Below are 25,560 nucleotides of genomic sequence, written 5' to 3'. Positions count from 1 at the left end.
TGAAACCTCAACTACAGGGCAGACCTGAAAAGGACACTTTTAAACAGACACCTACTTCTTCTAAAAAGAAGTGGGATAAAAAAGAAAACTCTAAAGACAAGAGATCTCAATCCCGAGGTAGGTCTCCTCAACAGGAGCAGTCTGAAAAGAGAAACAACCTTAGGAATAGGGGTAATATTAGGAAACCTGACAGGTATCAGGATACTGATACACGTTTCTCTTGTTTCTTTCAGGGCTCGAATAAAGGCTCAGAAAGAGAAGGACGGTCAGAACACAGAGAGGAGCACACACAGTCCAGGGACAAGCAGCGCACTCAAGACTTCACTTCTAAAAAAGGAGATAAGCAAAATCCAAAACCTCAATTTAAGAAAAAGAAAGTTACTGGTCTGAAAATCAGACATGCCCAGAATTCTGAGAACACAACTTCTTAACGGGGAATGGGCTCTGGCGATGCTAGACAGCGTGGCAGAAGTAACAATAGCTTGCCTGAACCTGAAGGAATTTCTGGTGACAGCGGAGTTGAATGATTACATCACGGTGGAAACACCAGACACCAGGGTGAGCGCCCCACAAAAGTTATATGAAGTAACACTCCAGATGCAGGGGGACAAGCCCAGGAAAGTGAAAGCTCTTTTTTGGAAGAACTTATCATCTGGTTAAGACATCCTGTTAGCAGAACAAGATTGGCTGTCTGCATTCGTAATTGATTGCCCTAGGGGAGAAAGTATAATTTTTCCTGCGTTTTCAAACTGCATTCCCATTCACCTTAAACATACATATGCAAAGGAGTGGGCAGTTGCCCAAACTCCAGCACGGTACAAAACTCATGCAGGGTGGGATGAGAACTCAACCTACCATGTGATCCCGTTAAAAGTTTCACCTAATGCTCAGAGTCAATATCCAATAAAGCAAGAAGCTAAAAAACAGGTCAGAGAGATCTTAGATCAACTTGAGTACCAAGGGGTCATTGAAAAATGTACCTCTCCAATGAAAAATCCTTTGTTTCCCGTCTCTGAACCCGACAATACATATTGTTTAGTTTTAGATTACATGTATTTAAACTCATGCACAAAGACATTTTCTGTCCAAAATGCACAGAGTGCTGCATTAATGAATACCATTGTGAGCAGAAAATACAAAACCACACTTGATATCTCAAATGGATTTTTCTGTCAAAATATAGCGCCTGAAAGCAGGTATCTGACCGCCTTCAGTGCGTTAGGGTCCCAGCGACAATTCTGTTGTCTAGCACAAGGGTATAAAAACAGCCCAGGTGTATTTTCAGCAAGAGTAACAGAGTTACATAAAATTTTTGATGAAGAAGCGTTGTCCTATGTGGATGATATTTATCTGACTGACGACAACTTAGAGAGGCACTTGACCTGGGTAAGCACCATTGTTATGGGATTTGCGGCAGAAGGCTACAAGTTCAACTTCAAAAAGTCGAAAATAGCCCACCTCAATGTCCTATTTTTGGGATATGAGTTGTCAAGTGAAAGCAAAAGTTTGGCAGCTAACTTTTTAGAAAAGTGTGCTCTGCTCCAGCCTCCAAAATCATTAAAAAATTTACAATCAATACTAGGATTCCTTAATTTCGGCAGAACATACATTTTAGACTATGCACTATGAATTAATCAAACCTGACTTTTCAGCCAGGGATTGGACACAAGAACATACTAATATTCTTTGTTTATCTCAGGAAGACATGATTACTTCCAAACATGCGTAAACGTACGCCACTTAGTGATCCGAATAATAGCGGGTCAATGCGGGTACACTTATTTGACCTTTAATGAGGAAAAAACTGTACCAATCGCTTACAAATCACACCTGTACACAAATGCAGAAATGAGTTTCACTTCAACAGAAAAAATCCTGACAGCTGTTCAGACTGCGGTAGCAAGAGAAAGAGCACTGGCTCAGGGGAAACGCATCATTGTCGTGACCCCAGTATCAGCTTTAGAAGCAGTTACAAAAGCCAGCATCCCAAATGCGAAAGCGTTACATCCTAGGTGGATATAATGGGCTAATTCTCTTACTGCAAGACGTTGAATACAGATTTGATCCCAGTTTAAAAACTCAGGCAATCCTGCAATAGGAAAAGAACATCCTCTACCTAATGAGATCTTGCCTCTTGATCAGTATGAATATATTATATACACTGACGGATCTGTGCAACCGGCCATAGGAACTAAGCAACAATATTTTTCAGCATGTGCTATCGTTAAAGGTCGCATGTGTGATGGCAAGTTCCATCCTAGTTGCACAAAAACGCAATCTCTAGGAAACTGCACTGCTCAGTTGGCAGATTTAAAAACATTGAAACTTGCACTTGTAAATACGGATCACGAATTCCCCACACTGATCGTGTGTGATTCTTTTTACTGTGTACAGTCACACAATGAGTAATTACAACATTGGGAACTAAACGGGTTTAAAGACGCAAAAGGTGGCACAATCAAGCACAAAATGCTATGGGAAATCTGAACTACCAAGGACTCACGTGATCCATACACTGAGTCATCAACGTGATGGCGTTCACGTTGAAGGGAATTCATTGGCTGGTGAAGCCGCAAAGGGGACTTTACGCAGAGCTTCTGTATCTGCGCTGACTCATTCGAAAACGAGAATAGACAGAAATATAATGGTAGCTGCCATCGCATCTCACAAAGGTAGCTCAGCAGTACCTAAAAAAATTCTACTCAAATACTCCTACAAGTTAGATTCACAAAACATTCCATATGCTTAGATTCCTGGAATGGGGAATAGAATAATACCAAATATGGATTGTAGGCAAGGTTTAATACTAGCTGCACATGAGGGTTTGGGCTCTTCGCACACAGGCATTACGGCGACTATTTCTTTACTGAAACAGCGCTACTGGAGGCCAGGGTTAACCAAGCAAACTAAAGACCATGTCTTGAAATGTGACATCTGCTAACAAATTAAAGGGTCCACCGTTGCACGCCCAGCGCAGACGCCATTACTTAAGTCAGACAAACCTCTCGCATGTGTGTACTTGGACCACTGCAGCCCCTTACAAACGCACGGGGCTTCCAGGTATATTATGGTGGCAGTGTATTCATGCTCAAGATTCCTATGGGATTGGCCTCAGTGTTCTGATGAAACTCAAACTGTTATTAAAGATTTGCGAGTCTTTATCGGTACATACGCAGTTAGCACGTTACACTCTGACTGCGGCCCTGCATATAGCTCCCGGGCTTACAAAGAGGACATGGAAGGAATGGGCGTAGCATTGCGGTTCTCATCTCTGTATCATCCTGAGGGAAAGTCTGTTGTGGAGAGAAAAAAACAGGACTTAAAGCAATCTTTAACAACTAGGGTATTAGGCAAGGGAGGTAGTTGGGTCACACACCTGTATGGGGTACAGTGGGCAGTAAATAACTAGCCAAGAAGCTCTCTAGGGGGTGTCATTCCATATGAAGTCCTCTTTGGGACACAAATGTGGGTACCTGATCTTGATTGTGAAGGCGCAGAGGCGGATGAAAAACCATTTGATATCCATGATCTTTTGGCTGTTTTACAGGATCTAAAAGAATCCAGGACAAAACAAAGCAATGTCCATAAAGCAGACCGCCACTGAAGAAGTCAAGGTAGTCACAGCAAGACCTGTCTGGATCCCAAAAGTCGGGGGCTGGTCAGAGAGAAAATTGCAGACAAAAAGGAATTTTCACCCTCTTACAGAAAACCTGCACCAGTCCTTGCAGTACACGGAACAAGAACCGTGCTGCTCCCACCTCTTGCCGGTAAAAAGGAGAAAAGATTTGTCTCAATTGACTTAATCAAACCACACTATGTGGCTGATACTGAACAGTAGGCCTAGTGGACTCCAATGTAGCAGACGTCCTCCTCTAGCTACAATACAAGAAGTTCAAACAGAAAGACTCATCACGTTTGAAGAGCCACCTGTAAGGAATGAAGGAATAAGCAACAATGCTATGGAACTTGTTCCACTTGAACCAGACATTCAAATTCAAAATGAAAATCAGAATAATTCACAAGTTGCAATTAAACCTAACACAGATGTCTACATCAACATGCCTCATCGAGAAGAGAATAACAATTCAAACAATCCCGATGCAATTCCAAATATTTATCGAACTTCTTCTGGCTATTTCATTAACTTTGATACGTTTTCTCTGGATCCAAGCGAGCCTGAAATGACGCCAGCCAAAACACCATTTAAGCAAGAATTAAAGAACTTTCTTCCCTTTCTTCAAAATACATACCTGGTATCACCTTGGATTGAACTCTGGGTAATTTCTTGGGTAATGGTTTTTCTTTTTTGGCTAGGTTTAGTATTGGCCCTTAGTATGCTTATTAATGGACATTATCTTCAACAAGATTCCACAGCCCAAAAGTTCAACATCCTCCTGAAGCCACACACATCATCACATCGTGAACAAAGAGACTTGTCATCAGTGAACATCACAGCTGTTCCTATAAAATATGGTATAGTATGGGACAAGGTTGATTTCAACATATTCGGACCGACCGAACTTTTAAGAATTAATTATGTATTTAAAATCTCGTTAAGTGATTTTATTACCTCCAGTACATTTTCTGATGATTGGGACACTGAAACAGTTAATAACATGTTATCTGATTTAGAGAAAACTGCTGCATTTCCTAATAATGAAATGTTAGAAGGTTCATCAGATTATGACAAATTGTACTGTTACCAACATTTTGGTCATCATTTCCTGCACAAATCCATTTCACCTAGGAATGTATTTGAATACAATCAGTGGGAACATTGCCCAACACCACCAAAAAGTAGTTCACAAACGTTTGCACAGAAATGTGCATACTTTTCAGGGTTTAACATCACAGATCCATCCTCATTCTATTATAAGGTTGCACCAACATCAGCACTGAAAATGATGTTGACAAACAGTAAACAGATTTAGGGCCATATGCATGAACACATTTTCCCATAGACACAGAATGGGCAAAACCCTTTGATGCATCTGGCCCTTACTCTGCTTCCTTTTTGGCCCAATTGTCTGAACAAGGTTTCAACCTATAGCAAGACGAAATTGACACAAAATCGATTTGGGGGTCAAGGAACTGGCAAGTCCCGGGTACAGAGGCACTATTTGGAGCACGCCTCATTCCACAGCAGATGATCTTTTTGAATGATACTGTGCAACAGACATCCTGTCTTGGAATAGCCAAGATGAAGGACCTGAACACTCCAAGGTTACCAACACCAGCACAGGGGTGGCAGAATTATTCTACAAAGGAAGGGGCAACAATTGATGACATATTAAAGTACAATAGAACAGACCCCAATTGGAAGGAGTGGGCGGTTTGGCCCTTAGACGCAAACACATGTCATAAAAGGTTCCTGCACATCACCGAGGGACTCAATATGCATAGGCCAGACCCACGTTATGTACAGAGAGAACATCCAGGGGTAGTGACATCATATAGTGTTGGGAAGTTGTGCCTACAATTGCTAGAGACCTCAACACTAATAGAAGTGAAACAACACTTATCTTTACTCTCACAGGAAATGGATCTTAGGGACTTTCTACTAACACCTAGGAAACAACGTCAAAAAAGTTTCATAAATGCAGGCATTTATGCTGCCTATAATGAAATCTGGAAGATTTCCCAACAAGAAGCTGCGGAGAGAATGCGGAAAATAGACCGTATAAACTTAGAAAAAGCATTTGCTGTGGTAGATAATGGGTTAACAACTTTGACCTCCAGAGTATATTCATTGGGCAACATTGTTTCTTCTGCTATTGACATACTGGAACAGGATTTAGCCATATTACAACATGGCCAATCACAGTTATGTTCTATTATGTTATTAAGCTGGAGCCTGCAATCTTTGTGTGCAGGATTGTGCCTTGGCATTTTATAAACAGTACGTCTCTGTTTTCAGAATACAATCTTACTGATACATATATTGAAATGGCACAAAGGGGAGCTAAATATACAATGCTGCAAATTGAAAAACTGGACAGACTACCATTTACAGTAGCTGAATTTCCATCAACTAAGTGGCTAATCCATGGCCAAATCACTCTCCCGGTCACTACATTTCAGTTCCATTATTGCCTTGAGCAAAGACAGGCAGGCAAATATGAAAAATTGGGTAAAGAGTACATTAAGTAATCCTGGGATGTACCATATAAATTTCGATGCAGGAGTGGGGATCGAGAAGTGTTGCTTAGTGGTATCAACTGCAAGAACACTTTAAGCAATTCTCTCATATGCCAAGATATGGTTCAATTGCGAATCTGTCTTGCCACATGAAAGGAACACCAGCTGCCGTTCTATCACCAGTGTTCGAGTTACTTTCGAATGGCAGTTACTTGATGCTGAACGATCAAGGTTGTTGTGGCATGCTTCCAGGCATTGCATATCTGGTCACCGTGAACACCAGGGTTACTTGCTGTATGCAAGTATTGTTTCTTCCGACAGAAACAGTCAGCGAGGAGCTAGTATGGCCTTTACTGAATGTTTCGTGGATACAGTTTGATGCTTTGAGCAGAATGAAAGCCATGCTTTTGCAGAAAACCATGCCACTGACCTCCGCTCTAGAAACCTTTAAACTTCAGGTTGCAAGGACCTCGACAGAGATACAGGTGTTAATTCAAACAAATTGCCCCCTACATTTCGTAGAAATGGGGGGATGTATCTTTAACATGTCTGATACGAGTGGCATTATTGACCTATTTAAGACCATAGGGTCTGGATTCCTTAGCCCTTTCCAGACTTTCCTCGGAGTTATTCCTAACTTCATGCACTCCGTGCTCGGAAGCATTTTCGGGGGTCTACCTCTGATACTGCTCGCTATAGCTGGAATCCTGATTATCGTCTACCTGCTGAGCAAAGGACGGACCATCCGCCAGCGAGATTGCGAACGCTCTCCTGGAAAGATATTACCGTGAGCGCATGGTACAGCATCTCGGTGCACCTCGCCTACGAGAACTAAGTGCTTCTTGGTTCTTATCCTTCAGACCAGTCTTTGAGGACTGCATCGTACCTGTCTTCCAATGCCTGTTCTGCGGAGACGAATGTGAGTTGGACATCTGTCTTACACCTCTGACGGAGATGCCAGCGGACTTTGACTCCAGGCTGGAACCCATCTTAACACATGCCAGCCTTGAGGAACCGCAGGTGCCTTTCACGACTGAATTAAATTTCAGCTCCAGCATTGACACCGAGGTTTCGAATCCGGTACCAGAAACCTACACACCAGCTACTGGCAACGAGGAGTTACATCTATGCACACTTGACGTGCTATGCAAGGTATTGCAGTGTTTCTCCCCTGCTGTAGCTGGCAGCGATAATGTTATGTCTCCCAGCCAGGACATTTAATCTAAAATCTGGCTCACCGTGTGCTGGGAACGAATATGGAACTTTTTCCTCTTCCTTTCTTTTCAAAATAACTCTTTTCAAATTGACACTTTTTATTCAAAGCATGGCCTTCTAAGTACGCTTACAGTAGTTCAACTTGCGTGTGATCGAACTCGTTTAGAACTATGATTTGCGGAACTTTACAACAATGTCAAACATTACCAAAGAACATTTTTCCTCGTTTTTTAAAACTGTTTTTAAGTAACTTTTTAACATTTTTAGAAACATTTTAAATGACTACTTGATAATTGTATGCACTAACACTGTTATAAATGTGTATTTCAAAATGTGTTTTATTATTGTTAAGGATAAAGTGGAGTGGATGTTATATTTCATATCGGTACCCTAATATAGGTCCAGAGAACATCGTACACTTTCCCTACATCAGCTCCCATTATTTCATATGAACAAGCCTTATATGGATATAACTCCAAATAAGGACAGGATGCCTTATATGGATATCACGCCTTAAAAGGACTGCAGCCTCTAATGGGCTAAACCTTTCACCTAGTTCCATTCCAAGGGTGGGTTCTGCCCAATCGATATTGCTAAGACGTCATTCTTAGCGCATATGAATAGTTGATGAGTACACTCTCCAGGAGGTATACTTCACCTCTCCCATCGATGCAGAAGGTTCAATCCCCAACGCCATCCTCATACTGAACAATGGGTAAAACATGTACATAAATTGTATAAATACAGCACCTCTTGCTATCATAAAGCAGGAGGGAACCGAGATTTCAAGACTGACACACTGACCAGAGACGCTGCAGCTCCGGCATGCCATCGCTCCAGCTGACAGTGGTCTGACGATCCCTTGCGGGGTGTCCAGCTCAAGTCCAGGACGAAGTCCTACACTCTCACTATTCAGGTATGGGGTTCCGACTAAAGCCTAGTGGATTTCTTGGCTCTTAGGCTCTTAGGCTTAGGCTCTGTAGCACCCACTCACATGCTAGGTACACTTAGGTACATCTAGTCAGGCATCTTAGGAGTATGCACTTTATTTTATAAATGCATTTCATATTTCATGTATGTGTTCATGACTATTGAAAAATGGCAGAACAATACTATTCCTTTTTATTCACTGTACTGCTGGTTCTATATCTCTGCTACTGTGTTACAGTTGTAACAGCGCACCTATTTTACATGAGAAGAACTACGGTACAATAAATTCTTACTGTAAAAACGCTCGACTTTTTTCTCCGTATCTCTCTGAGAACAAAAACAAGCATGCACAAGTGACTGGGTGATAAGTAGTAGATTGTTTCCAAAAGTCTGAGGTTATTATGTTCTAAGGTTGCCAAAAACGAATCTCTCTGATAACAGGAGATTCTAGGGGCACTGCGAGCTAGCTAATGCAAACCATAGGCTAACATATTCGGCGGGGGTGTACGGAGGTAGTCTGCTACCAGACCCACAGTATATGTTATCCGTAAACAGCGTAGGTCCTGCATGACAGGGTACTATTAGGACTACACTACATTTCATGAGTTGAAAAGACTCAAGACTATGAAAGTCCATTTACATAATGATAAGGACATCTATCCTATTGCTCATAGACATAGACAAATTGCTATTTACTTACAAGAAGCTGTTGAAAAGGAACTTGAATCTTTACTCAAGAACAATATCATTGACCATTCTACTGGTCTGACTCCATGGGTTTCTCCCATAGAAGTAGTGCCCAAAACTACTAGTGAAGGAGCTGTGCGCATCTGAGTATTTATATGTCAAGCAAACAAGGCCATTGTAAGAGAATGGCATCCAGGTCTGCACATTGCCAGCATTGATATCACAATTGATTGGGCAAAGTTATTTTCCCGCCTGCATCTAAATAAAGGATATCATCAGTTGGAACTCGAGGAGAAGTGCAGGTACATTTCAATCTTTTCTACACATGTTGGATTGTTCTGTTATAAGCGACCAGTAGGTATATTTACAAAGAATTGGCGTAGGGCAGCGCTGCAAGTAATTTTGCAGCACTGCCCTACTGCAATTTCAAAGGACAGAAATGCACAGTATTTACAAGGTACAAAGCATTCCTTTCTATTCAGCAAGCACCTGTGCAAAAAAATTGCAGCCATCCACAAAATTCAGGCACTCTTGCACCATGGTGCAAGGGTGTCCGTGTTGTTGGCATGATTTTTTTGTGCAGGAAGATGCCCCTTCCTGCTCAAAAACAATCATGAAAGGTGTTTTCTTCTTTCCATGTGTGCTGCAGAATGCAGCACACATGGAAAGAGAAAAAAACTAGGAAATATTAAAAAATTTCTACTCATTACATCTGCTGTGGAGAGACCTAAGGTTTTGGTGTTGCCCCAGATTCACACTATGTTGTAAATATGGAGCAGTGTCAAAATCCTCGGCTGTTGTGTTGGAAAACTCACAGCAACACACATGGCACACCTCCCTACCTCAATGTAAGGCAATGCAGCGAATTGCGCTGCGTGGTCTTACACCTTATCTACAAGGCCATGAAAAGCCACGCAGGGTGGTTTTGTGTGGCCTTGTAGATATGGACCTGCACTGTGCACCACAGGGGCATCACTAAAAGCAATTATCCTATGAGATTTATATTTCAGCGGACATGATATCTGTCACCGTTGTGATGGAGTAACCTGTCCGCCGAGATCTACATAAGGCCCTTCGTTTTGGCGTGTCTTCTGCTATAGAGCTATTCCATGATGTCATTTGATGTATCATACAGTCTGTCATGAATGCTTTCAATTACAGTGGCAACATATTGTTTTTTGGAGCTACACAGAAGTAGCATGACAAAGCTTTCACTCAAGTGTGTCAATTGTTCACAGATTCCGGTTTAACTTTGAATGCAAAGAAATGTGCGTTCTGTGTATCACAAAGTGATACATGGAATAGGACCGCTCTTCATCAGGAATAAAATCACAAAATACATTCAACAAAGGAGCCTCTGCTCTAGAGTGGCACCTCACCTCAAAATCCCATCATACAAGAAAAATAAATGGGTGGTACATTCTTCTTTGTTCAAGCAGCCAAACTATGGATCTCTTAACCCCTAACGTAAGATCCATGGATAACCACCTCATCTTCAGAAGACTACTCAAACATAAATATACAGCATATCCCTTATATACAAGAATTTATTTGGAATATGGATGTGTACCTACATATGTGTTTTGCTCTGTATAAACGTGTATAATAATTATGTTTTTAAAGATATTGATATTCATTAGTTCTGCTTACAAAATGTACATCTTACTTATAGTTAAATGTTTCTATGTTTAACGCATATAAGTGACTGTATAAATAAGTATAAATAAGTACATGTTTTATCATAACTATTATCTATTATCTATTATCTGCTTCAGTATTTAATTACAAAAAATATAAACAAATAAATTAATTTAAAGTACAACAGAACTTGAAAGTCTGGGTTTATTAAATGCAACTTCAATCTACATATATTACTTCACTTATGCAACTTCAATTTACATATATTACTTCACTTATGCATGCGGGAAAAAGAATGAATTTTACCCAAGGAATAATGCTAATGTTTGTTAAATGAAAGAATCGAATTTGTACAATAATACGTTGTATAGAATTAAGATTGCATGCATGAAACTACCAGTCTGTTTTCACTATTGTTTGTACTAGAGTATTACATGTGATAACGAAAATAGTCAAAAGACTGCTGAAAATGCCGCATCGTCATTGGTGAGCAAAGCTGGGATCAGCCGAAATGCGTTTAATGGCGGTCTGACAATAAAGTATTTAAAGTACCCACACACGGTGTCATCATCCTTGGTTCAAGGGATTGAAGGAATTTATCACGGACCAACTCTTGTGAGGTCCGCTAGGACGACACGCCCTTCGTTCTGGTGAAACAGCGGCATGCACAAGAGAACATACGGAATGATATATATATATATTCATACATATATATACATATATATATATATTTATATATATATATATATACGTATAAATATATATATATTCACTGAAAAAACCATAGGATTCACACACGTTATAGTTAGCGGACATTTCACTCATAAAAAACCAATTAAATTCCCCCGTTATAGTTAGTGCAGGCAACTATAACTCACGCGACCGCAATCCTCTGCTGATGACATATGTGTCTTTATGACAAAAAAAAAATTGTAATATATGTATAGCTAAAATTTAATGGAAGAAGACATTGGCAAATAAGTGTCTAAATACAGTATTAGCATCAGCAGAGGATTGCGGTCGCGTGAGTTATAGTTGCCTGCACTAACTATAACGGGGGAATTTCATTGGTTTTTTATGAGTGAAATGTCCGCTAACTATAACGTGTGTGAAACCTATGGTTTTTTCAGTGAATTTGCAAGGTTTTTTAAATGCTAATTCCTAACTATAACGTGTGTGAAACCTATGGTTTTTTCAGTGAATTTGTACGGTTTTTTAAATGCTAAGTTACTTTACGCCGTTCGTGGCGTGCGCGCCCACTTCACGCAGTTCGTTCTGTGCGCGCACGGTGCACTTCGCGCACCGTGCGCGCACAGTGAGCTTCGCGCACCGTGCGCGCACAGTGAGCACGCGGTGCGCTTCGCGCTCCGCGCGCCCACTTTACGCAGTTAGTGCCGTGCACGCACGGTGGGCACGCGGTGCGCTACGCGCACCGCGTGCCCACGTTACGCTAAATGGGCCATGTACGCACGATGCGCTTCGCGCACCGTCCGCACACGGAGGACATATTATGTGCTTCGTTGTGAAAGGTTATCTATTAAATGGTCAATATTTATATATGACATGCACGAAAGGTGGCCTGAGGGGCCCTTTTGCACACGGGGGGGGAAAATGTGTATATTTTTTTATTTTTATTTACTTTTAACCGTACGCGTACGTTAAGCGTAATCGGCGTTTTTTCAAAAATAAAAAAAATTTAATTTTTGTCCTTGGGGGTTCTTTTGGGACTCCCTAACCAAGGCTAGGTGGTTAAGAGCTGTCTAGCCTGCCCCTTTTCATGATATCCAACTTTGTTTTTCCGCCCCCCCTCAGAGTGCGAGAGAGAAAATGGCGGCCGCCATTTCCTGGTTTCGACCGATTCGAATGTTTACTAAGATCTAACAGCCAATCAGAATGGCGCTCGCGCACGGCACCGTACGCGTACGGTAAGCTTACCGTAAGCGCACGGTAAGCTGCCACAGATATATATATATTGATTTAAATGCTATTTTCTCAGGAACTACTGAACAGATTTACACCAGACCTACAAAAGGCACTTCCTTGACCTGTAGACTACCTCTCTGCCAATTTTCAAGTAACTCTGTTCAGCCGTTCGGGCTGTAGCTGTGTGTGTGTGGAAAAATGCATGGGGAAAACGTGTTTTGGGACCCCCCCTTTTTCTTGGCCCCTGCTTGACGAATCCCCCCGAGACTTTCAGGGTAGGAGCGGAGCGTAGCGCCCCATTAGTTTTGAAAAGTTCGCGAGGATTCATCGACCGGCGCCAAAGTTATTCCAAATAGAATGTTGCGGATTTCCTATGGAAACAGGGTCCTAACTATAACTATCTACTGGCGACCGCCAGTAGATAATATATATATATATATATATATATATATATATATATAACAGCCACAAGTCCTGGAACAATCCGATGGGATCCAAAGAAAGCAGGTACGGACCACTTCGTGGAAAATAGTTTCTTTTTATTGACGGTGCAAATTAAAGTGCATAGTGCATTTTCAAGCAAGTGCTCAGCTCAGCCTGACGCGTTTCGACTGCCCACGGCAGTCTTGATCACATGACGCGCAGGACCAATCTGTAACCTTATATAAGCTAACCAATTACATCACCGCTTAGACAATTGCCAACACAGTTTGCTGCTAAACATAAACATGGGACTTCACTTTGAACTATATAAATATTAACCTTGATCTCAATATGTTTGCCAAACTATGTTAAATGCAGGAAAGTATTCACCTAGATATACATAAGACATGTAAATTTAAACATCCAATTAGAACATAGTGTTCACATTGCACAATAAATATAATATTCTATCGTCAAACATTGTCAATCGAATAATTTTTCAATAAGAACATAGTGTTCATTTATTTTACAATTCACAAATGATCGATTTCTCTGTGATAGAAACCATTGTAACTTCTGTCAAAATTTATATCATTAGGTATAAAGCATTTTTAGTTGGCATCTAATACTTGACATATTTGCCCATGTATAGTTCTATATATACAGTGCATCTTTAAATCATCAATTCCTTAAAGAATATATTTGGCATACTTAGCGGTGATTATAAAAACTAGTGCAAAATAGTGCAATACCCATTACTAATGGTAAAGTGCATAACAAAGTAAACTTATAAATGTAAAAATTTGATAATTGTATAATACATAGCAGCTTGTAGTTGACGTTTCCAAGTTTTTCCATGTTTCAATACTCAAAAGTGCAATGTTCATACAGTTGCACGCAACAATTTCTCCAAAACATTCTTATCGATGGCATCTGATAAAATGAGGAAGTCAGAATTATTTACAAATTAGAATTTAAACACATATCTACAGATGTTAAAAACTACTGAATAGTTTATATAAAGTGCATAAATTTGTAAACATCATTAATTGATCAATAGTTGGCAGACACAAACCACATATAATTTGCACAGCTTTAAAAAGATGTCTAAAATGAATAAAATCTGGGAGCTTAAAACCAACACTAAAATCCAATAAAACCAAACAAAGTCTAGGAACCTAGACAGAAAATGGTAAAATTAAGGATAAAACGTCAGTTCAAAAGCAAACCAGGAACTCATTAATTCCTCAACATCCTTGAATTAAATAATTCATTATAAAAAGTTATGCAAATCTTCATTATTGTTGAGCCCATTTGGCATCTTAGTGTCTAATAACATAATGAATTCAGACTCCACTTGCCTCAATCTTTTCTCCCTATTTCCACCTCTGATGTTTTTCGATATTGCACTGATGACATAATATCTAAGGTCATTGAGGTTGTTCTTGTGTACCAATTTTAGATGTCTCGCTACAGGGTATGTAGGATCGGAATTCACCACAGCTCTGAGATGTTGAAGGATACTATTGAAGACTTGCAACTTCGTACTGCCCACATATAATAGATGGCAAGTGCATTCTAAAACATAGATTGCATACTCAGTTCTGCAAGTCAGATGTCCTTTTATCTTAACTGGATCAGGACTAAATGCTGTGACATATTCTGAGACATTTTTTCCGAACTTACAAGCGCGACAAGAATTGCATTTGAAAAAGCCATTTCTGGCCATTAACCAAGTATTGGAAGTCACCCCCTCTGGACTATTTTTAACCAAAGCATCCCTCATTGAGGGTGCCCTTCTAAATGTCAATAGGGGAAGTTCTGGCAGAATTTGAGACATGGTGATATCTGTCTTAACTATTGGCCAATTTTTATATAAGATTCTACGAATCTGTCTTTCTTGTCTGCAATAGTTAGTTATCAACCTGATGTTACTTATTGATTCCGAGATAGTAGAGTCAATATCATTAGTACTTAGCCTTATTAGTTCTTGGGCCTTAGGAGCAATGTGTTGGTATGCAACCAGAGCTGTGTTATTTGCCTTGACTCGAGCTATGTGTAGATCAGAGGCCTTATAACCTCTCCTTAGAAATCTTTCAAATGTCTCATTTTGACAGGTTTTCAAATCTTCCTCATGGCTGCAAATCCGTTTAGTTCTTAAAAATTCCCCATAGGGGATACTACGAATCAGATGGCGAGGATGGGAACTTTTAGCATGTAATACAGAGTTCCCGGCTGTTACTTTTCTGTGCATTTTAGTGTGTAGTGTGTCCTCTTTAATAAAGATTTCAACATCCAAAAATTGTACTGCAATATTGCTTATATCTGAAGTAAACCTAAGATTCAATGTGTTTTTATTAATTTCATCTATAAAGATGTTTGCTGACTCTCTGGTTCCTTTCCAAATTAAAAAAACATCATCGATAAATCTCCACCAATGGAGCACATGCTGTTGGAACATAATTTTATGGGTGGCCATCAAAACATGCTCCTCCCACCAGCCCACATGTAAACATGCGTAACTGGGGGAGAAGCATGCTCCCATGGCCACGCCGCGCAGCTGTTGAAATACTTCCTTATTAAAAAGAAAGAAATTATTAGTTAAACAAGTGGCAATCATTTTTATAATCATTTTGTTATGCTCATACATATTTATACTCCTTTTATCCAAATAATACCGAACTGCATTTATACCATCACTATGGTTAATACTCGTGTATAGTGAACAGATGTCCATCACTATTAGATGACAATCATTTTCCCATTTTACATTTTTTAATTTAGTTAAAAAATGTCCAGTGTCCCTTATATATGAAGGCAAACTTTCCACAAATTCATGTAAAAAATAGTCTATATATTTGGACATAGCTTCCAGTAAACTTTTTTGTGCAGATATAATAGGTCTGCCTGGAACTGGTGTTAAGTTTTTATGTACTTTAGGAATGAAGTATAAATAGGGAGTCATAGGGTAGTCATTTTTCAAAAAATTATATTCATTTTTAGTTAATAAGCCCACTCGTTTCCACTGCAAAAGTTCAGCAAATATATTGTCTTTTATTTGACGTAATTCCTGAAAGCTGGCTTTCTTATAACAGCTGGCATCATTCAAATGATGCCCTGCTTCCTCCATATATAGGGGTCTAGGCCATAAAACAATATTGCCGCCCTTGTCCGCTTTGTTTATAATGACTTCCGTATGTTTTTGTAGCTTATGAATAAGTTTAAAATATTGCAATTCAGAGTAGTTGTTGCGTCTTTTCTGTTTAAGAACACTGCAATTCAATTTTTTGAGATCTTCAATTATACAGTCACTAAAAACATCAATTGCGTCTCTAGGCATCATGGGAATTAATGTAGACGGAGGCTTGAATGGACTGATCGCTGGAATATTGCATATGATACCTGCTTCATTGAGATCTTCTTGTGTAGAGTTCCCTATGGGGTTATTATCATGTGTTAGCGAATGTGCTGCCAACAATGTATCTACATCTGAAGCTTGCAGATTCGTGTGTAATCCTTGCGGCGCTCTAATTTGTGTTGCAATATTCACTGCGCTTTTGAGATGGAAATGTTTTTTCAATTTTAACTTGCGGATAAATTTAAAAACATCCACTCTTGTTTGTGTGTATTTAAAACAATTAGTTGTACAGAAAGACAAGCCTAAGGATAACAGTTGTTGTTCAGCAATTGATAGCGTTATCTCTGATAAATTGATTACAGTATTGTCCACAGTCTCACCATTTACCTCATTTACTTTCGATTGTTGTAATTCTTCTTGCCTCTTCCTCTGTAGTTTCCTTTTCCGCCTCTGTTTCCTCCGTTGGTTCTTTCTATTTCCTGACCCATAGTCTGGTTTTGTGGTCTCAGAGTTTGCCGGCGGTCTTCGACTAAAAAAGATAATTCTTCTCCCGGGGCAAAATTAGTGGGAACTTCTAAAGTTTTACTGCCGATGTTATCATCTGATCCACCGCTACTATCCACACTGCTTGATTCAACTGAAGAAAAATTACTTTCATTGGTTTGCATGTGAGAAGTTGATGCTCTGGTGATTTAACTCTCATCACTGGTTAATGCTCGTCTTTTTATATTATCGAATTTCTTTGAGAATGTGAATACTCGTCCAGTCTCATAATCTCTCTTATCCCTTGCAAACTTGTAAATTTTCCTTTCTTATATTGTTTCCTCATGTTTATTAAGCCGGGATTGTATTTCCTCGCGTCCTTTCTTTATTTGCTCCTTATTGGCATTTTTTTCCAGTAAAACATTGACATCTTCAATTTCTTTAAGTATCTTTTCTCTGTCAATTTCAGCGTACTTTATTAGAATTATTACCATATTCATAGAAGCATCTAAATTGTTGGTTGCCCACTCCTTCAACATCATGGTGTTAGGGTTTTCAAACGAGGGTGCAATCATTATTCTTAGTCCTCGCGGGACTCTCCCAACTTCTTTATACTTTCCCAGTGATTTTCTTTCCCACCATTTTGTCATCTCGGTACGGTGTAATTTCTCTAATTTTTTAAGCAAGGATTTAACATCGTTATTCTGACTTAGATTGGTGTCTTGAGTGATGTTTGTTTCTTCCGCTCTTGAAACATTTGAAAATAGAGCGTCAGCTGCTGTTTCTCGGTCCTTTAGCGCATCTGCTGACGATAACATATTTGCGTAATTTGCATACACTTCTCAATTGTTCAAACCATGTACTTTCCGTTGCATGAACAATATTCCTTCCACTGTCTCCCCACCTGCAATATCAGCCTAGTTGGTCTACCGAGCAGCTTACCGTAAGGACTGGACAGTCCGGTACCTTTAGTGTCCTCCGACGCCTCGGGTCCTTGTGGGCAAATCCTCACGGCAGCTTAGCTCAGTTCCCGCTTCTAGCAGTGAAAGGTGCAGGGGGCTGGTCGGCAAATACCCGTTCCGGGTCACGTAACTATTCACTTCCGTGATGCCGACTGTGATTCCGCCAGCCACAAAATGGAGAGAGGGTCCGTAATGACGAAGACAGCCGTACTTCGTCTGAATTATAGAACAGCCACAAGTCCTGGAACAATCCGATGGGATCCAAAGAAAGCAGGTACGGACCACTTCATGGAAAATAGTTTCTTTTTATTGACGGTGCAAATTAAAGTGCATAGTGCATTTTCAAGCAAGTGCTCAGCTCAGCCTGACGCGTTTCGACTGCCCACGGCAGTCTTGATCACATGACGCGCAGGACCAATCTGTAACCATATATAAGCTAACCAATTACATCACCGCTTAGACAATTGCCAACACAGTTTGCTGCTAAACATAAACATGGTTGTTATCACAATGGGGTAACCCAGTATCCCTCAGAACCTGGGCAGTTTATCAAAATGATACAAACGGTTCTGTCGGGTAAACAGTATTGCTTCTAGCAAACAACCTTCACAGATGACAGATGAGTCAACAGGAGCAACTGTCTCCTGTAAGGCGTGGTTGAGTCTAATAGAGAAAATAAAACTGTATAAGACAAGGCCCTGAAATGGCCGTCAGATAAGGGGATTACCGGAATTACGCTGGTAAACTCACCCGGTATTGGGATTTAATCTCTCTCCAATTAGGTTCAGAAGGAGTCGTAATTAATGATCCTCCTAAAGGTCCGCAAAGGGAATAATTTTCTTCCAGGCGGCAAGGGGCAGCAAAAGTCTGATAACCTCAGACGGAGCCAATCACACCGAGGTCCTGTGAAATAAATAACGGGAACTTAGTCTTGTAAAATGCCATCAAGGCGGGCGGTGTATCTGGTTCAAGTTGGGCAGGGTGTCTGATTCAGGAACTCCGCTCACCTTAAATGCCAGCCCGGCAGGGGACAACTACTTTGTGTTCGAACGAGCGCAGGCAAGCGTCCTGTCTCTGGAGAAATCTGTTGGTGAATGTTTGACAGGCGGTGTCAGTTAAATGACTGAGTGAGGCGCGAGTACGTAGCGTCAGCAACAGCGTCATGCGTTCGTTGCTAAGGGACGCTCGTTGTGTGGGAAACTATCCGGGATTGGGTAATTCCTGATTGGATATACGTGGCTTGAGCAACTACGACAAGCGTTCGTTGCTAGGAGACGCCTATCCTACACGAACCAACTCCGGACTGATTGGTTAATTAAAGTGTAAATAAGGGTTAAGACGGTCTCGTAATGGAGCGCGGAACCCTAAACAATTGGAAAAATAACAAGGCTAGTGTCAGTCAGTCGCGGTATAGTAATTACCGATTGTTGCCTGGAAGGCAATTATGATGTTCAGCTCATGAGGAGTGTGTAATTCCGCAGTCTGTGTGAGAATACAATATCAACAGTTGCGGATGAATTGGGAATTCTACTAAGGGGAGTCAACCTAATAATGGCTTCAATAATCAATGCCACGAACGTAAACGATCATGTGATTAATACTAAAAACAATGCCTATTACTACACCCAGGACTTTTCAGCATGTATTGTAGTGTCATACATACAAACTATTCATGGTTAAAAACATTACACACAGATTAGTTTAAAAGCATACACCCAAGAGTAACTTGCCAATATACTACGAATATTTGATTACTAATACAATAATCTAGAAAGTTTAGTCTTGGACATAATTAAATAAAGAGAGTGTTAACGAGGCCAGGACTATCACAACCTCTTTACAGATTCTTCAATGTAGTTCAACATGGTCTGAACCAAGTTGGGCAAGTAAGAGCAAATACAAGGAAACACAATAGCATGTAGCAGTTACTTGGGGTACTCAAAATTCATACAGTAAACATAGAGCTGCAACATAGTAGTGTACTTCTAGAGATAAACTAAAGTTGCCCCATCTGCCTTGCAGTCTCCTCAATTTCGTTCAACCCGGTCTGTACCGAGTTGAGCGAATGGATCCATCTACATTCTTTGTAGTTTAAGGTCACAGAGATTGCACCTCCTCTGACATTGGGGCTAACTTTCTCTAGGATCCACCATTTAATGCTGTCTGGAGGGTGATTGTGTGTCGTAAAATGCTCGACCATCGGTGCACCTTGCACTTTGCACCTTATTCTGCTCGTATGCTGAAGGATTCTAGCCTTTGCTTTCTGGATGGTTTGTCCTACATAAATAAGACCACAGGGACAAAGAATGGCATATATAACATGCGTGCTATTACAATTGGTGAAATGTGGCAATTTGTATGTTTTACTCTCATATGTAAAGCTAGTTCCCTCTTGGCAAAGGTCACATGCCTTGCATTGTCCACATTTGTGGTGTCCAGAAACCTGTGGTAGTCCAAAGTAGTTCCTTATGTCAGGTTGTTTTGGTGGTTCAAGAAATGCTCTTACTATAGTGTCCTTGATATTTTTGCCCCGCTTAAATGCAAAGATGGGGTCCTGCTGAGTCATAAGCTCGCTTGCTACCAGGTTCCAGTACTTCTTTACGATTTTTTTGATGTCATTACTTCTGGTATTGAAAGTTGTGACACAGACGATATTGTTTTCTTCAGTATCTTTAGTTTTGACCTCCAACAGCTGGTCTCTTGGACAATACCAGGCGCGTTTTTTTGCTCGTTTGAGCAAACCCGTGGGGTAACCTCTTTCCTTCAAGCGATTTGTCAGGATATCAGCTTCTTTAAAGAAATCAACTCTTCGAGTACAATTTCTTCGTAGTCTCAGGTATTGTCCATAGGGCAAGTTGTCTCTCAGATTGCGTGGATGGTGTGAGTTGTATCTCAGCAGTGTATTTCTTTCCATGGGTTTTCGAAAAAGGTCGCAGTACAAGAGCCCTTCCTCCACTCGAAAAGTGAGATCCAAGAAATCTATTGACTCGTTGTTACTAGTTATTGTAAATTGAATGTCCTTGGACCTGGCATTTAGCCACTCATGAAAGTTATTCAGCTCTATGTTGTCACCAGACCACAACATGATGACGTCGTCGATGTAACGTTTCCATACCGCAATTTGGTCAAGGTATGGATTTTGGTGGCTGTACAAATGCTCCTCTTCATAGTGATCCATAAAGATATTCGCCAAGCTCGGCGCATGTTTGGCTCCCATCGCCACTCCTTTGCACTGATAGTAAAAGTGTTTCTGGAAGACAAAGTAATTCTTTTTCATTGCGATCTCCAAGAGTGTAATCAAGAAATCAGTTGGGATCCAATGGGGTCTCTGTCGTTCATCCAAGGTGGTTCTGATGACTTCCAACGCTTTATCTTGAGGGATTGAAGTGTAAAGTGAAGAGACATCCAGTGTTACCAGCAGTTGTGTTTGCGTATCAAATTCCTGCCCCTCCAAAAGCTGTATAATGTGCATCGTGTCTCTAACAAAGGATTTAGTCTTAGGGACCCAGGGTTGCAAGAAGTGGTCAATAAACTTGTTCAGTGGTTCCAAGATTGACCCGCAACCAGAAACAATTGGTCTACCTGGTGGTTTGACTAGTCGCTTATGCACCTTAGGTAACGTGTAGATTGTCGGGATTCGGGGTTCTTTTTTATTAAGGAAATCATGTTCATGTTGACTCAGGAAACCACAATCCATTCCGTATTTGGTCACCTGTTGAATCAATGATTGTACTGTAGGAGTTGGGTCTCCTCTGGTTAGTTGGTAACTTTCCGAATCTCCCAATTGAAGTTCTATCTCCTCCACGTAGTCCATAGTGTTCTGTAATACGACAGCTCCGCCCTTGTCTGCGGCTTTTATAACGATAGAATCATTGCAGCTCAGGGAGCGCAGTGCCAGCTTTTCGTCCTTGTCGATGTTGTATTGTACATATTTTCTTCCATCCAAAAGTTGCATGGTCTCTTGCAGAACAATCTTCTCAAATGCTAAAATCTTCTCACTTATTTGGTAAGCACTTGGAGTGAAAGTGGAAGCAGGCCTAAAACTCGTCGCCGATGATTTGGGAATAAAGGTATTTTTGCTGAAATAGTATTTCAGTCTAATCTTGCGAAAGAAGTGTTGGAGCTCCAGTTTCACTTGAAATGAGTCAGGTATAACGGTAGGCACAAAGGACAATCCTTTAATGAGAACATTTCTCTCAGCATCCGTCAAGCTATGATTTGACAAGTTAATTATTGGTTCTCTATGATCAATTGTAGTGATATTGTTTCTGTTTGTACATTCAGTCCGGTCTATTGTGTCAATAGGACCAGTTATAGCCACCTGAGGTGCTAAGGTGTCAATAATGTCTGTGTTTTCAGTTATAGCTATCTGTGGTACTGAAATGTTAATGTTGTCTGTACTGGCAATGCTCATTATATTTTGATTTGTCCTTTCATTCTGTGTTCTCAAATTGATATTATAGTGAGAATTAGCTAATAAAGCTTCGTTGTTCATATTGTCAGTACTGGTGAAGGCACTCTGTGTCTGAATGTTATTAACACTAGTTCTCTGGTTATCTACCACCTGTAGGTTTGTCTCCGAGTGGAGATTTCTCCGTGAGTTTCTGGTTGATAGAAGCAGACACGCGATGTTCCCTGCTGTGTATTCCTGCCTCTGTTCCAACTCCTCGGTCTTTCCCAGTTCTGCGCCCTGCCTCCTCCCCTGTTGGTTTGGCGGTAACCTTCCCCTAAAAAATTGGGGCCCTGATTACCTTGATTGCCTTGGTAACTAGTGGAGGGTCTGTCAGAATCCGTGTCTGAGCCACTGCCAAAAGAAGAATCTGAGAATGTTTTGAATCTCCTGGGGCCCTGTCTGCTTTTATTGGTGAAAAAGCCCTGACTATCTTGCTGGTAATAGTCGTCAGATAAATAGGGATATGTATTGTTCTTATCGTAACTCCTTATGTCCTTAGCTAATTTATCCAACTTCCTATTCAGAGTGACTGTATTAAACTCTGCTAATGTTTTTTCAGCCCGCTCAAGGGCTTCTCTGGCATTAGAAAGAGCTCTATCCTCAAGAATCTCCTTCTTCAGGTCAGAGATTTCTTGTGTGAGTTTTTTAACGTACTCAATCGCAGTCTCGACACCGAGAACCATCCAGTGTCTAGAACAATTATTGGCTACGTAACTGAATCCTTCCCTAAACTTGGGGATGTCTATAAAAATGGCTGGTTCATTCCGTACTTGCAATCCTTTGGGAATTATATTGGATTGTAGGTACTTTGTTAGTACGTGCCCGTGAAGGCGTGCTCTAATTAGTTTCTTTTCTAGTCTTTCAATTTTGGCCAATTTCTCGTTAAGACCTGAGTCAACTGATACTCTGTCTGAGCCTAGAAGAAAATTAGAAGCACCTTGATCTTGTATCAGCTTCGCTATATAATCTTCGCTATATGACAGAGTTTCCTTTTCAGACATACTACAATTATACAAACACAATACAACTGACAAATTATTACAAAACAATGAATGAGAGTTAGAAACCCTCGCAGGTAAAAACCTGCACTCAACTTATTGTTATCACAATGGGGTAACCCAGTATCCCTCAGAACCTGGGCAGTTTATCAAAATGATACAAACGGTTCTGTCGGGTAAACAGTATTGCTTCTAGCAAACAACCTTCATTTGTTTGTTTATATGAACACACATAAAGACCATCAATAGTATTCAAAATAGCTTTATGAATTGCATCATTCATGAATAACTACTTACAATGGCTGTCAAAGGATAACCGTGAAACATGTTTGTGACAAAGTGACATATAGTGCTCAGTGCTGTGGTGAATAGTGCGTAATATATACAGTGTGACTTATGGCGGTATCAATAATTTAAAAAGGCCAGAAAAGCGAATATTAGAAACAGTCTGCAGACAGATTGAATAAGCCTTTATGCAGAGTCTTTTCAACTGATCCTTGTAAGAATGTCGACGTTTCAACCCAGGGTAGCGTTACTAGCTAGTCAGTACGGGTCTTCATCAGGACAGGGAGTGACAGCCTATGGAACAGTAAGGAATACGGTCAAGTGTGTTCAAAACTATGAGTGCCGTGCAAATCCGGCGCATGCAAGGTGAAAACTCACCAAAAAGGAGCCCAAAATAGCTCCTTGGACGGGGTGGACAGATGAGTCAACAGGAGCAACTGTCTCCTGTAAGGCGTGGTTGAGTCTAATAGAGAAAATAAAACTGTATAAGACAAGGCCCTGAAATGGCCGTCAGATAAGGGGATTACCGGAATTACGCTGGTAAACTCACCCGGTATTGGGATTTAATCTCTCTCCAATTAGGTTCAGAAGGAGTCGTAATTAATGATCCTCCTAAAGGTCCGCAAAGGGAATAATTTTCTTCCAGGCGGCAAGGGGCAGCAAAAGTCTGGTAACCTCAGACGGAGCCAATCACACCGAGGTCCTGTGAAATAAATAACGGGAACTTAGTCTTGTAAAATGCCATCAAGGTGGGCGGTGTATCTGGTTCAAGTTGGGCAGGGTGTCTGATTCAGGAACTCCGCTCACCTTAAATGCCAGCCCGGCAGGGGACAACTACTTTGTGTTCGAACGAGCGCAGGCAAGCGTCCTGTCTCTGGAGAAATCTGTCGGTGAATGTTTGACAGGCGCTGTCAGTTAAATGACTGAGTGAGGCGCGAGTACGTAGCGTCAGCAACAGCGTCATGCGTTCGTTGCTAAGGGACTCTAGAAGTACACTACTATGTTGCAGCTCTATGTTTACTGTATGAATTTTGAGTACCCCAAGTAACTGCTACATGCTATTGTGTTTTCTTGTATTTGCTCTTACTTGCCCAACTTGGTTCAGACCATGTTGAACTACATTGAAGAATCTGTAAAGAGGTTGTGATAGTCCTGGCCTCGTTAACACTCTCTTTATTTAATTATGTCCAAGACTAAACTTTCTAGATTATTGTATTAGTAATCAAATATTCGTAGTATATTGGCATGTTACTCTTGGATGTATGCTTTTAAACTAATCTGTGTGTAATGTTTTTAACCATGAATAGTTTGTATGTATGACACTACAATACATGCTGAAAAGTCCTGGGTGTAGTAATAGGCATTGTTTTTAGTATTAATCACATGATCGTTTACGTTCGTGGCATTGATTATTGAAGCCATTATTAGGTTGACTCCCCTTAGTAGAATTCCCAATTCATCCGCAACTGTTGATATTGTATTCTCACACAGACTGCGGAATTACACACTCCTCATGAGCTGAACATCATAATTGCCTTCCAGGCAACAATCGGTAATTACTATACCGCGACTGACTGACACTAGCCTTGTTATTTTTCCAATTGTTTAGGGTTCCGCGCTCCATTACGAGACCGTCTTAACCCTTATTTACACTTTAATTAACCAATCAGTCCGGAGTTGGTTCGTGTAGGATAGGCGTCTCCTAGCAACGAACGCTTGTCGTAGTTGCTCAAGCCACGTATATCCAATCAGGAATCACCCAATCCCGGATAGTTTCCCACACAACGAGCGTCCCTTAGCAACGAACGCATGACGCTGTTGCTGACGCTACGTACTCGCGCCTCACTCAGTCATTTAACTGACAGCGCCTGTCAAACATTCACCGACAGATTTCTCCAGAGACAGGACGCTTGCCTGCGCTCGTTCGAACACAAAGTAGTTGTCCCCTGCCGGGCTGGCATTTAAGGTGAGCGGAGTTCCTGAATCAGACACCCTGCCCAACTTGAACCAGATACACCGCCCGCCTTGATGGCATTTTACAAGACTAAGTTCCCGTTATTTATTTCA

This window comes from Triturus cristatus, chromosome 5_1 (assembly GCF_964204655.1).
Source record: "Triturus cristatus chromosome 5_1, aTriCri1.1, whole genome shotgun sequence".
Lineage (NCBI taxonomy): Eukaryota > Metazoa > Chordata > Amphibia > Caudata > Salamandridae > Triturus > Triturus cristatus.
Note: the sequence above shows the minus strand (reverse complement) of the source record.